Here is an 11,751-nt window from a genome sequence, read left to right as displayed (position 1 = left end):
TCTACATGCCCCTCCCCACCTTGTGTGACCTTTAACTCATTCATTGTGTTAGTTTCCACTGAAGAGGGTATCCCTTGAGGGTCTTTCTCTGCCCAATTCCCTACACCCCACTGTTCCCTATAGCACTACTATAGTTCCTTTAATGCTGGATGTTTCCATTGCCCCCGTTTGGTCATTCATGCATCTGTCTGTGTACTACACCAAGCTTCCTGAGGAACAGGCCACTGTTGGGACTTATTCTGTGCCTAGTTCACTGCCTTGAGCACCTCCCTCACTCCATAACATAGGGGCTCTCCTTTGTTTTGGTTGTTAGATGACTGATAATATAAGTAGGTGACAAAAACTTGAATTAAGGAATGAAGCAAGACCACCTTGTATTGTGATGTCTGTATCACACTTGCACTCCCTAGTGGTGTGATTAACCTCTGTTTAAATGTCAGCTTCCAGCCCCGCCAGCGTGGCTCAGTGGTTGAGCATAGACCTATGCACCAGGAGATCACGGTAGGACTCCAGGTCAGGGTTCGATCCCCGATGTGGGGCGTGCAGGAGGCAGGCAATCAATGGTTCTCATCATTGATGTTTCTCTCTCTCTCCCTTCCTCTCTGAAATCAATATATATATTTTTAAAAAAATAGTCAGCTTCCTCCTAGATTGGAGGGCAGGGCCAGTGTCTTAGCCATCCTGCTCTCCACAGGGCGCGAGCAGGGCAGATGCCTGGTCCAGTGATTGCACAGGGCAGACCCATCCCTGGAACGAGAGGAGCGCAGGGAATATACACATAGGTGCTGCCCCGAGCCACGGGAGGGCGGGACTTCCGGTCCCCTTCGCGGAGCCTTCCGGCGCGAGGCGGAAGCCGGGCTCGGTCCGGGTCGGAGCCGGAGCGCCCGGCGCTGCGTCCTCCGTGAACGCTTCCCGCCCCGCAGCCGCCGCGTGCCGCGGAGGGGAGACCGGGTAGGGACGGCGGCGTCGGGGGTCACCGCGCGGGGGAGGGAGCCTCCGGCCTCCGGGTTTGAGGGAGGGGACCGTGACGGGGGACAGGAACGGGGGAGCCCGCGGGGTAGCGGGCAGGGGCTGGGGAGGGAGGCGCCGGGACCCTGGGCGGGGAGGCCGGGGGCGGGGAGGGCGGAGGGGTAGGGGGCCGGGCGGGGATGCGGGGGGCGGGAGTGCGGTGACCGGGCGGGGGTGCGGCTGGGGGGGACAGCGTCCCGCGTGGGGGAGTGTCCCGGACTCGGTGACCGCGAGGGCGGCGCGCGGTGGCCCAGGTGGGCTCGCAGGGGCGGGATGGAGAGGAGGGTCCGCCCTGCGCGGGGCGCGCACGGGAGGGCGGCCGACCTAACGGGTCGGAAAGACGGCCGGGCACCTCCGAGTATCGGCGGCTGAGCGCGCATCGCTGCATTTTCAGTGCATGCTGTGTGTGTGTGTGTGTGTGTGTGTGTGTGTGTGTGTGTGTGTGTGTGTGTGTGTGTGTGTCAGGAAAACAGTTTGCATTCCTCGGGAAGCTGGCACCCTCCTTCATTCAGGTGCCAACCGAAGCTGCGTGTCTTTGTCAGACAGATACAGCTCTTGCAAGTCGTTTCATCCCGGCAAGCCCACCGGAGCTCTCCTTTGGAGTCCTGTCTGCCCTGCAGAGCGTGTGGGCTGTCTTGTCTCCTTTGTTGTGGAAATGAACTTTTAAGTGCATGTAGAATTAGGGTGATAATTGCATGGGAAACCCAGCTGTCAAACCGTTCGCAGTTAACAATTCATTATTTTTCGGTCTGACTCTCTCACACAGAATACTCAAAGTTGTCCTGTTGGGTTTAGTTTTAGATTAGGGTGCAATGACTAAACTACTAAGAACTTACTGTGGCTTTTGATTTCTGCTACAAGGAAATAAATCTCTTTGCCATGGGCAGTATTTAAAAAAGATATATCGGTAGCCCAAGATTTGTTGTTATATACACGTGGACACGTTTAGTTTTCCTTAATGGGCTTGTTTTTTTTTAATCATTACCGGAGATAATTATAATTATCGTCTACATTATATTTATGTTTTATTGGCTGCAATTAATATACACTTCCTAGTCTACATCATACAGTGTCTTACTTCACTGTGATGACAAAGGCTCTCTCAGCTGCAAGTAGATGGTAAGTGAATTGTTTGCCACAAACTGGGCAAGAGAGCCAGGGAGAGCCGTAGCGTTGTCATTGGTGGAGAGTGATACCAGGTGACTGTCTTCGTCCCAGAGTTTCATATTTCAAGTGTTACACTTGATTATTTTTAAAATTACTGTATTGGTGCAGCTCATTTTTAGATCTCATTTGGTCCTCTGACTTGCACTGATTCACATCAACTAGAATATTTTCTGTTTATTGGTGCCACGGTGTCTTGCTAGCTTATACATTCTTTTCCCCCAGCTTTTGGAGGTATAATTGACAAATAATAATTGTATATATTTAAGGTATAGAATGTGATGATTTGATATACATATAAATTTTGAAATGATGACCACAATCAAGCTAATCAACAGATCATAACCTCACGTTGTTACCATTTTATTTCTTTTTTGTGTGGTGAGAACACTTAGGATCTACTTTCTTCCAGATTTCAGATGTGTACAGTATTATTAGCTGTAGCTTATAAACTCTTGAGAAAAATATCTGTGCTTGAGTTTCTTATAAATTCTTAAAGCTTGTGTTGAGTCAGGGCTGCCTTTGGATTGATTGTAGCTAAGTTGCTAATGCTTTTTGTCGGGCTTAATGCTCCCTGTAGGGCTTACCCGGCAGATCATCTCCAGATTCTTCTATACAGAGTTTTCTGCAGAAAAGGGTGATCAGTGATGGTTCTCTGGACCTGGTGCCCTCACTCCCTGGGAGACCCAAGAATTACCTACAGGCTTTCCCCATGTTTGTAGTGGGTTTTCCGCTCCCTACCACTCACTTTTGCATGCATGTCTCTGAAGAACAGAAAAACACAAATCATTGGACTTACATTCTAACATACCTGCCTCCTCCTAGCCCTCACAATGAAATGTCACACTCACGTGTAGAATAGTTGAAAACCTGCTTGAAAGAAAGTATCTGGGACCCACCATTTCTCAAGTTTATGATTTTGCTTTGGAGTTTAGCCTTTGAACTCTATATGAACTCTCATCCATACTCTAAGGACTTTTAAAAACTGCCAAGAACTATAAAAAAGTAAAAAAAAAAAAAAAGACCTATAGAGGGAAAACGATCATTAATGTTCTTGGAAACTAGGCTTGCCAATGGCCTTAGTCCATTGTTATTATTATATAGATGTATAATTATGTATAGATTATATATAGACAGGCATAGATTGTATGCAGAGATTATTTCCATTTTTAGCCAATGTCAGACCTTTAAAACCCAAACTAATAGATGCATTTTTACAGCCTTGGTTCAAATCTTAGTTCTTCATCTCCATCTTTTTAAAGTTAAAATTGCCAGTAGCGAAGTCTAGCTGAGAAGAAAGCGTCTGTTAGTTGGTGAGATGAATGCTGTGTTTCTTGGCTAGTGAATGGGAAGCTAGACCTGCAGGCACTGGGTTTTCATTCCGTTAGCACCATCCTGGTAGAGGAATAGAAGGAACCCTGAACGGAGTGCTGGGATACCTGGGTTCTAGAAGCAGCTATGCTGCTAATGGGCCATGTGATTGGATGGGGTGTTTGGCCCCTTAGTCTCAGCAACTGCCTGTGAAAAGGACTGGATTCTACCAGTGTGCTGATTTCCCCCATTGCCATGGCAGTAGTATTCCTCTCTGCAGCTGCTGCTTAATTCCTAGCCATGGGAAGTCTTTTCCTAGGCTAAGCATGGCTCACTTATGGCACCCAGGGCCTCTTTCAGCTCTGATAGTCTAGAACTGTGCCTTCCAGCACAGCAGTCCCTTGCCCACAAAGCCGAGATACGACCAGCCCTTTACACAAAAAGTTTACAGTTACCTGGTATCACTAATACTTTTTAAAAAAAGATTTTTAATTGATTTTTAGAGGGAGAGGGAGAGAGAGAAACATCGATGTGAGAGCAAAACATCAATAGACTGCCTCCTGCATGCCCCCCACTGGGGATCGAGCTATAACCCGGACATGTGCCCTGACCAGGAGTCGAACTGACAACTTTTTTGGTACACGGGATGATGCTCAACCAACTGAGCCACACCAGTCAGGGCAGTAATACATTTTGAATGGAACCACAGTGTGATTTTAAGAAATTGGCTCATGAAATCGTGGGGATTGGCAAGCCCATCATTTGCAGGGCAGGCCAGTAGGCTGGAAGGTCAGGTAAGGGTTTTGCTGCGGTCTTGAGGTAGAATTCCTTCTTTGGGAAATCTTGCATTTTGCTCTTTTGGTCTACAACTCATTAAATGAGCCTCCCTGCCCCCCCTACACACACACACACACACACACACACACACACATTCAAGGGTAATCTTTACTTAAAGTCAACTTATTGCACATTAACCACAAAATACCTTTACTGCAACCCCTAGATTAATGTTTGATTAAATAACTGGGTATTATAACCTAGCCAAGTCAACACATAAGACTATCCACAGTTAGCATTTAAAACACGTTTGGTATATTAAATAACCGTCTGTATAAAGTATTGCGTAGAGATTAGCAAATAGGAGAGTATCTGTATTCATCATCGTTAAGGGATTACCTGGGTTTTTCATTCACGTATCAAAGAGTAGAAAATGGACAATTTAATGAACCTTGTCACCCTTTGAAACTTCAAAGTTATCTTCTTTTTTATCTGTCAAGCATTATTTTTTTAACTTAAGATGCCCTAGGTCATTTTAAAATGGTATAATGATTTTTGTTCTTATAAATTAATGCTCTTGCTAATCTTTTTGGATAAAACATTCTTGGAGCTGGGGGTTAGTTTACTCATGCCCATCGTTTATGGTGGAGAAACTGGTCCCAGAAGGTGGAGTGATTGGCTCGGGTAATGCCAGCGAGCAGAAGGACCAGGAGTGGAAGCCAGATCTGTTTTCCGAGCCAGTGGGCCTTCTGCTGCAAGAGGGACTACAGTTACATGAAGCGAGGAGTCAAGGGCAGGCTTTCTGAAGAGAGGGTCATTTTGAGTTTCTACTGAAGGGATTGAGTATGAATTGATAGTTAAGAGAATGGAGGGGTATACAGGCCATTCGGTGACAGGGCGGGGGGTGGGGGTGGGCAGAGAGAAGTGCGTATATCATAGGTATTTCCAAGTGGACAGCATATCCTGTTGAGGGCACATGGTGACATGTGGTACCCAGGGGGCTTGAAGAGATCTTACATGTCAGTACAAGCGAGCCATGGATGATTCACAGGGGATATTCCAAAGGGACGTAAGTAGAGAGAATGCATGGACCGAGACAGGGGACCGAGAGAGCTTGCTTGCTGGAGGAGTTGAGAAGAAGGGAACCTGCTGTGTTGGAACCCAAGTACTCCCAGGAAGCACAGGCCCGATTCGGGAAATCTAGAGGGGACCCTAGGATTCTGTGGGGCACTGAGAAAACAGTGTAGGACAGTGATGGCGAACCTGTGACACGCGTGTCAGAGGTGACACGCGAACTCATTGTTTTGGTTGATTTTTCTTTGTTAAATGGCATTTAAGTACATAAAATAAATATCAAAAATATAAATCTCTGTTTTACTATGGTTGCAAAGATCAAAAAATTTCTATATGTGACATGGCACCAGGTTAAGTTAGGGTTTTTCAAAATGCTGACACGCTGAGCTCAGAAGGTTCGCCATCGCTGGGGTAGGAGGTAAATGGAGCCTCTAGAAGGTTGCCAGGTTTTTGGCAGGATCTGAGTTTACTTCCTTACCTGCAAAATAAGCACAATGATGCCCACCGCATGCAGTTGTTCTAGAAGTGTTTTATGGTCCATTTGTTGCACTTTAAACTTCTATGAAATGCGATCAGTGTATCAGTGAATGTTTTTCCAAGGTACCAGAATTAACGTCGCATCGAAAGTAGTCGATGCTGTGACATTTGCTGCGTGGGTAACAGCAATAACAGAGAGGTGGCGGCGGACAGAGGGGGCTACTCACATAAAAATTCATTTCTTTTGGAATTCGAAGCAGGAACTTTCCTCATATTACAGGCTGCTGCAGGGCAGGGCTAGAATCCAAGCTTTGATTAAAAGCACCCAAACTCTCTTTCTCTTTTCTTTACAACCACAGTTATTGCCGGCTGAAAAGTATAATGGAGAGTAATGATGAATGCATTTCCATCTGCTGCAAAAAAATTTTTTTTAGGCCGTTTCATTCTTTTACACCTAGATAAAAAGGCCGCTTTGAAATGAAGAGTAAATTAGTGGCTGCCAAATAAGTGGTTATTAGATTCCTGCTCTGGAAACCTGTTTAGGTGATACTGACGGGGGCAGCTGCCAGTTAACAGTTCCGTCTGAAATACTTTCTCCCTGGGGGTGGGGGTGGTGGAATTCAAGCACTTAGAGACTTTCTTTCCTTTTCATCCCTAACTTGTGGGTTTCAGATAGAGGTGTTACTTTCCCTGAGACGTTCAGGTTTTATCGGCCTGTCAAGGCCAAATGCAAACCAAACTTTTGGAATGATCCGCAGTAGATCCTTTCATTCACTGGGGCGAGGACTGAGCTGGTGGAATAGGCCGTGGCTCTCATGCCCTCCTTGCCCGCTGTGGGAGGGGCTGTGGAATTGCTGTGCCTCCCCCATAGGTGATGGGTTTTGATGCTTTTTTACTTTAGTATGGTTTCATTACGGCTACCCGGCAAGATCATGTCAGCAGCAGTATATTATAGAAAAAATTTAATCAGTCCCTTAATACTGTAACCTAATTATTAGTAATTAGAACTCTGGGCTCCAGTGAGCAGATTAGTACTTTTCAAGGATTTTTTTTTTAAATATATTTTATTGATTTTTTACAGAGAGGAAGGGAGAGAGATAGAGAGTTAGAAACATCGATGAGAGAGAAATATCGATCAGCTGCCTCCTGCACACCTCCTACTGGGGATGTGCCCGCAACCCAGGTACATGCCCTCGACCGGAATCGAACCTGGGACCCTTCAGTCCACAGGCTGACGCTCTATCCACTGAGCCAAACCGGTTTCGGCCTTTTCAAGGATTTTTAAATTTGTGTTTGTTTGGTATGGGATCAGGTTATTGTATTTGCTGAATGTTGATGGGCATTAGGGTTATGTACTCCTATCAGGGAGTGAGGCACTAAAATATAATTTAACCTCAGTGCAAGGCGCTTTTTTATTATTTGTTGTTGTTAATCCTCACCCAAGGATAGTTTTTCATTGATTTTTAGAGAGAGTATAAGGGGGGTGGGATGGGAGAGACAGAGAGATAAACATCGATGTGAGAGAGACACACTGATTGGTTGCTCCCACCCGTGCCCTAACCAGGACCAGGGATCAAGCCTGCAACTGAGGTACGTGCTTTTGACCGGAATCGAACCCGGGACCCTTCAGGCCACCGGCTGATGCTCTATCCACTGAGCCAAACCAGCCAGGGCCAAGATGCTTTTTGACACTTCTGCTCCTGCGGTGTTGTAAAACAATTTTAGAAAGGGGATAATAATTCCACGCTGGCTGGCACGTATTAAATACTTACTGTGTGCCAGTTCCTGCGCTAAGTGCTTCACGTCTGTTCTATCTAATTTAATCCTCACTGTAATCCCATTAAGGGCCATTATTACGCCAACTTCACAGACATAGAAACTGAGGTAGATGGAGGCTAAATAACTTGGCCAAAAGAATAGTAATTGGAGCTGGGATTTGCATCCAGGCGACCTGACTTGAGGGCCAGGGCCCTTGCCTGCTCTGCTGTACGTCAAGCTGATGCCTCTGCTTCAGACATAAGGCAGCTCTGTGTAAGGTTTCCACTCATAAAGTTCCCCCTGTCGGTTCCCATTAGGGGCTGCGTACACAGGCCGAGTTTCCATTTCTCTTCTAATAAAACTTCATCTTTCGGTTCAGTGGTTGCCCATTGGTTTCTTGCAAAACATTCTCAGCGTCTAGCGTTTTTGTCCCAGGTGAGAGGATGGGGTCAGTTGGCTGACGCTTTGGCATCTGTGCTTGCAGGTCGGCGTGGTCAGAGCTTTGTTCTCGTAGAAATGAGCAGTCAAAGCAGTCTTTCCGTTGGGTTATAGTATAATTTGAACTCTATTTTAGACACATATGGAAATTAATTTTTATTTGATAAAATATGCAGATGGAGACATTCCGAAAGCAGCCTGTTGTAGAGGAGAAAAATCCACTCAGAATTTAAACTGGGCCATGGAGAATTAGAAGAGGGGGGGAGGGTATGGATCATCCATATGTGGGTTGTTGAATTCAAAGTTTCTCACCTTTTTCCTCCTTAGCGTTAACCTTGGAATAGTATTATTTGGAAATGCTTGACTTTCTAAACTTTAACTGAACACTTTAGGTTTGGGAGCACAATTCCTAAACCCATGACGTAATCTTCACACAGCATGATTTGATTTGATTTGTACTTTGGGATTACACACTCCTTCCTAATTTTCACAGGTTTGAATTAACTGAAGTGAGTTGCACATCTTCGAGGTGACATAATTCATAGTCTTTTTCTTTTTCTCCCAGAAAGTTTGGGGTTGGAGGGATAGGCAGCTATCTAATAAAGCAGCAACTGAGTTTTCTTTTGTTTTTAAATATGCTTTTATTGATTTTAGAGAGAGAGGGAGGGAGAGAGAGAGGGGCGAGAGAGAGAGAGAGAGAGAGAGAGAGAGAGAGAGAGAGACATTGAATGATTGCTTCCTACCTGCCCCCTACTGGGGATCGAGCCTTAACCCAGGCACGTGCCCTGACCTGGAATCGAATTAGTGACCTCTTGGTGCCCGGGATGACACAGCCACACCAACCAAGGCACAGTTGGATTTTCTTTATCTTATATGAAGTGTTAACCTTTACATTTTGCTGTGGAAGGGGCCTTGACTTTAGATTGAATTTAATCTGAAAACCTAAGCGCACATAGGCACACTTTTGAAATAGTAATGAGCTTTAGGTACTACACGTAATACAATTTCATACGGAAGCTTTTTAGTCCTGAATAAGGGAGGGATATATAGAAAGCCAAGGAGACGAGGATGGCTGAATTCTATGTAATAGTTGTGGTAGTCCTGATTGAAATAGTCTAATTCAGCAATCTAAAGCAATGCCTGCTGCTCAGTGAATACTTCACTGTCATGAAAAGAAGCGGAAGGAAATGGTATTTTGTAGATCGTGTGCCAGGCGCTGTGCTAAGATCCTGGCTTGCATGTGAAGGCCCTGGGCTCACCATCTCTTTTTTATGAAGACGAGGAAACTGATATTTCCTCATCTTTAAAAGCAATGGAAAAATATATCCTCGGCTGAGGATTAAAAAAAAAAAGTGATGGTAAACCTTCTTTAGGCTATATTTGTAAGGATATAGGTTATAGAAACATAAACACTGTTACTAGTAGAAGTTCATGCAAATTTGTCAATACCCTTGACACTCATGATATGTTCAGCATCATGTTATCAGTCCTATTCCAGTTACGTTAAGATATCGTATGTAACTGAAATAAGCAAATTTTCCTGTCAGTTACATTATAATGACCTCTTATGGGATCTCTAACCATGGCCATTTAAAAGTCTTTTGTCATTCACAGACAGTTGTTTTTCACTCCTAATCCTTTTCCAAAAGTGTTTACAATCAGCTTGAGGCGAGAATGTTCAGTGAAGCCATCACTTGACACCGTGCCAATGGACTGAATAATTTTCTAAACTAATGAAGAAGTTGATGGATTCATAGAACTGCTCACCCAAGATCAAACAGAACAAGAATTAATTACACGAACTGATGAGGATGATTGTAATTTTTAATGACTTTTTGTTTGAAACGTTGCTGGTTCTTTAATGTTTTGTTTTTCTCTTTTCTCTTAAGCTATCTATAATTTCCAGCAGTTTGGTAAAGTGTACCTTTGTGAACAAAGATGAAACAATTTTCTCCCTACGTGATCCCTCCAGAATTCAGAAAATCTTATTGAGTAATTTTAGTTTCATGGCAATATAGCTATTTACATAAGTCGAACAAGAATCCGTCTTCTGCCTTAGCCAGTTAGGCACAGCGGGCAGAGCGTTGGCTTGTGGACCGAAGGGTCCTGTGTTCGGTTGCAGGGCACATACCTTGGTTGCAGGCTGGATCCCTGGCCTGGTCAGGGTGGGTGCAGGAAGCAATCAGTCGATATGTCCCTCTCACATCAATGTTTCTTTCTCTCAGTCTCTTCTTGTCCCTTTCACTTTCTCTAAAAATCAATGGAAAAAAATATCCTCAGGTGAGGATAAAAAAATTAGGCTCAAAAAGCGTTTTGATATGAGTTTTCCTCATGTGTCTTCTGATGCATTTTTAAGTGAAAAATCATGCATGATAAAAATAATATGTGTACTGTATTTTACTTATTCTTCTTGTTTAAAGTATATATTAGGAGGGCATCTAGAATAGAAAATAACTTTAAGGCATGTTTTCTATATTCTTTCTTTGATGTAATCTTGTAATATGATTATCTACATATGATGTGATTTCCTTTGCTCACTAGATAAACACTGTTAAAAATAATATTTTAATTGAAAAGGCGCTTCACCCATCTATTTTGTAATGTGTTGAGGTTAATGCTTTATCAAGTTATTCAATCTGTAGCCGGCGGCCTTAATGTAGTGGTTCTTGGCAGTGGTTGTCAATGAGCTCTAATGGAGGAGATGAGCATTTGAGGGGAAACAATCGCTGGCTTTGTGAGCGGTGATGTTGAGCAATGACTAAGTACATTCATGTGCACGGCCAATGTAAACTCCAGACAGATTGCCCAGCCTTTTCCTCAAGTGGGTCATGTGAGTCGGTGTTTATCACCGACCTGAATAGCTTCAAGTCTTACAAACCACAAAACTTGACCATGAAACCAAGCAGCTGTTTCAAAGGACTCTTTGCAAGCAGATTTTATTTTTTATTTTTGGGGTCACTGCCATGAAAAGAAGATTGTGCAATGTGTGTATGCTCATTGGAACTGCCCTCCCCCCTCCCTTCCTTTCTTCCTCCCTTTGGCCCCTTTAAATCAGATTTCGTGCAGAGGTTTCTGCAGCACATTTGGTTGGTCCTCTCCACACGGTGCCTTCCATCAGCACAGTTGGCGTTGTGCTAAGGCTCATGGGCCATTGCATTGGAAAAAGTCAAGTAGTGTGCAGGGTACTTGGTCTCTGTCTTTCGGAAATGACAGTAGGTGATACTGTAACCTCTGTTTTATTTAGATCTGCTCTCTGCTTTGGTCGTAGGGCTAGTGGGGAAGGAGCCTAATCCCTAAACAACAGTATCTACGCTTTCAAAGAGCCTGCAAAGGTGGTTAAGTGGCACCTATGACTGATGGGTCTCTGGGATTTAGATGCCTGCGTTGTTTTCAACATAATGTTACTATTGAAATTATTCCTGGGCCCTATCTTTCTTTTGCAGGATGTGTGTACATCTTGGTTGTACAGAACCTTTAATATGCTGACCTCCAATTGCAGCAGTTCTCAACCTGTGGGTCGCGACCCCTTTGGGGGTCGAACGACCCTTTCATAGGGGTCGCTTAAGACCATCCTGCATATCAGATATTTACATGACGATTCATAACAGTAGCAACATTACAGTGATGAAGTAGAAACGAAAATAATTTTATGGTTGGGGGTCACCACATGAGGAACTGTATTTAAAAGGCCAGAAGGTTGAGAACCATTGCTAATGTGAGGTGCTTCTCTGATGATTCTCTTAA

General features: G+C 44.4%; 1 protein-coding gene across 6 annotated transcripts in view; it reads left to right on the top strand.

The window, feature by feature from the left end:
* The first annotated feature begins 830 nt into the window (after positions 1-830).
* The window catches only part of DISP1 (dispatched RND transporter family member 1), a 116,696-nt gene continuing 105,775 nt past the window's right edge, over positions 831-11,751 (top strand). For 2 of the 6 annotated variants that reach the window (XM_059677510.1, XM_059677512.1), the window contains exon 1: positions 831-951. The gene's annotated coding sequence lies outside the window, so the exon portion shown is untranslated. The remainder of the gene's footprint in view (positions 952-11,751) is intronic. The other 4 variants (XM_059677518.1, XM_059677508.1, XM_059677511.1 and 1 more) reach the window with 2 other exon arrangements.

This window comes from Myotis daubentonii, chromosome 20, assembly GCF_963259705.1.
Source record: "Myotis daubentonii chromosome 20, mMyoDau2.1, whole genome shotgun sequence".
NCBI lineage: Eukaryota > Metazoa > Chordata > Mammalia > Chiroptera > Vespertilionidae > Myotis > Myotis daubentonii.
This window is presented reverse-complemented; position numbering and strand designations above follow the sequence as displayed.